The sequence below is a fragment of the Asparagus officinalis genome, chromosome 4, assembly GCF_001876935.1.
Source record: "Asparagus officinalis chromosome 4, Aspof.V1, whole genome shotgun sequence".
NCBI classification, from domain to species: Eukaryota; Viridiplantae; Streptophyta; class Magnoliopsida; order Asparagales; family Asparagaceae; genus Asparagus; species Asparagus officinalis.
Genome location: NC_033797.1, coordinates 5,197,902 through 5,200,694, shown reverse-complemented (window position 1 = coordinate 5,200,694; position 2,793 = coordinate 5,197,902). Strand labels below are relative to the sequence as shown.

Sequence of the window (2,793 nt, the reverse complement as noted above, 5' to 3'; positions counted from 1 at the left end):
TACTAAGCTACCCTAACATCTCGTATGGGCTCCCTTACCCATGTTCAGCACATGTCCAACTCTGGCACTCATTGAACACTCCTTGAATATGCACTAATTTAGATAGATACTGAAGTATATAATGCATGTTTTAGTTTAAAACACTTGTCGTACACTTCTTGGATGTATGTCTTACACTTCACGTCCAATTCATGTAACTTGCTAAAAACCAGTTCATAATCTACTTAATAAATGAAGCATGAAAATGCTATAGAAATACTTGTTTTTATAACATGTGAATGAAAAACCAAAATTGTTCTCATATAAATTATTAATTTCACACACGTACACACACATAGAGCCAGGTCCTTGTATCCAATTTAAAAATTTGTAGTATCCCGTTTCCGCACACGTACCCGTGTAACATAGCCAGATATACATCCTGGCTTTCTACCTAGATCTCCAAAGTGACTAGGCACATTTTTGTTCAATATGCTACATATTATTTTCTTGCTTGAACAAAACCCTGAAGCTACAGCCAAATGCATATATGGCAACTAGAGAATTAAGAGCAAACAGTTTAAGCAGCTGCCTTCTGCCGTGCATCTTGATCTTACTCTATTTTGGTTTTCATGCATCTTTCCTGTGTTCTTTATGCTTGTTTCCTGTGTGGTTTTCTTTCATAAGAGGAATGCCCAGCTTACTGGGCATCATGTGCCTGGAGGTTTTCCTCTAAGTTATATATGGTTATGTTCTTTTTGGGCTTCAAAATTGTAGAATGTGCCCTGAATGTCGTCATGTTGACAAAATTTTCTATTGAAACAAAATAGTTTTTTGATATATCTTATATAAATGATGGGTATAGTATACCTAGAGGTGTTATCTTCACTGATGATGCAAATTGAATTGACATCTTATATAAATGATGGGTATAGTATACCTAGAGGTGTTATCTTCACTGATGATGCAAATTGAATTGACTGGCTAATAACTGTGCCGGACACATTTTTTTAGAGGTGTTATCTTCACTGATGATGCAAATTGAATTGACTGGCTAATAACTGTGCCGGACACATTTTTTGCATGCATTACCTGGTCAATTGCTTAATGCTTAAGATAATGAAATGTTACTTTAATGAAATGTCATCTTGCATGATCTTACTTTGGCTTCACATTACTTCTTCTTCTTCTTCTTCTTCTTCTTTTTTTCTTTAACATGCACATCCTGGAACATGCAATAATATTGCTTTCATATGTGAAAGCAGTAGGGCGCCAGATAATGACTGGAATAGGCAATAATATTGCTTTCATATGTGCTTTCATATGTGAAAGCAGTAGGGCGCCAGATAATGACTGGAATAGGCAATAATATTGCTTTCATATGTGAATCCAGTGGGGCGCCAGATAATGACAGGTTAAATTTGTTTGATGCTCACTTTCAAGCTAGTTCTCATGTACGAAAGCTTTTGTTTGGTTAGTTTATTGACTACAGATGCAGGCATTAAATGCATTTCTGGTAATAATTGGTAATCTAGAATGCATGTCTGATCGTCAAATGTGATACATCCAGATGGTTGTGGAGTTGATTCTTTTACTTTTTATCTTATTTTCAACTAGATTGATTGCGTGTTTTTTTATTTATGATAACGTTAAATTATTATTATTATTTGTGCAATAATTGGTAAACTAGAATGCATGTCTGATCTCTATATGCAATTATATAGGGAGGCCAGGTTGGGGGAGGTTAGGTGTTCTCAGTGCATATCTTAGAAGTTAAAACGGCTCGATTTTATGATTTTCTTTTTGTTTGGACACGTTCTTTACTAACAATTTTAAGACATAGTTGCACTCTGCTTCCTCATCCTGAAAGTAAGTTCATTTTCTATCCATCGCTCACAAATTGCAGTCTCTTGGTTTTCGGTTAGAACAACACCTAACTAATGAATTGTCATTGACCTTCACATATTATCAGCCACCAGTTTGAAGCAGAGCTGCCTTCTGCCGTGCATCTTGCTCTGTTTTGGTTTCCAGCGTATCTTGCCTGTATTCGTCGTAGTGCTCGATTCCTTTCTGGTTTTCTTTCACAAGGTAATGCTGTGCTCCCCGTGTTCCTTTGGCGATTATTGTCTCGAGACTTGTTTCAATCTTACTTGGCTTAGAAATGGACCACCAAATGGTAGTGCAGGTGCACCAGACGTTGATGGAGTTGTTTTCCCCCCTCACGGTGTCCCGGTCAAAATAGTTATTTGTCATCCCCCTTTGATTAAGTGATAGGGTATTGTTTACATAGAAATGTTGATCTTCAGTGATGATGCAAAATCAAATTGACACGCCCGATAATCGCGCTGGATAAATTTTGTGCATCCTTTGACCACGCCATTTTTTCATGCATAAAATTATGAGATGCTTTCTTGCATGATCTTTTCTTGGACTTCTTAATAGTTAGTACACTGTTTTTAGACATGCCTTGATTATTATGTTTTTATAACGTGCTATAATATCATATATGTAACCAGTTTGGTGCACCGAATAGTGACAGGTTAGACTTTGGTTATTTTATTGGCTGAAATACGTAAGCGTAAAATATAATGTTGGTTATAAAAGCAGGTTGGCAAATTTAGAATACACACGATCGATCCGCATTGCCAAATTATGATATCGCTTGCTTGTATATTCAAGATGATAAACACCAAAGATTCAATATTTTTAGCAAATTTATTGGATACTGTAAACGTACACGATATGGTATGTAGACGTGGTCAAGTTTTACAGGGTGGATGATAAAAGGAGCAGTGTTGTTGGCTTTTGTTTATT

At 36.2% G+C, this 2,793-nt stretch overlaps 1 long non-coding RNA gene across 1 annotated transcript; it reads left to right on the top strand.

The window, feature by feature from the left end:
- Positions 1,295 to 2,431, top strand: LOC109839710. Its single transcript, XR_002246710.1, has 3 exons — positions 1,295 to 1,848; positions 1,952 to 2,067; positions 2,165 to 2,431. It is a non-coding gene; the product is annotated as an uncharacterized LOC109839710 (long non-coding RNA).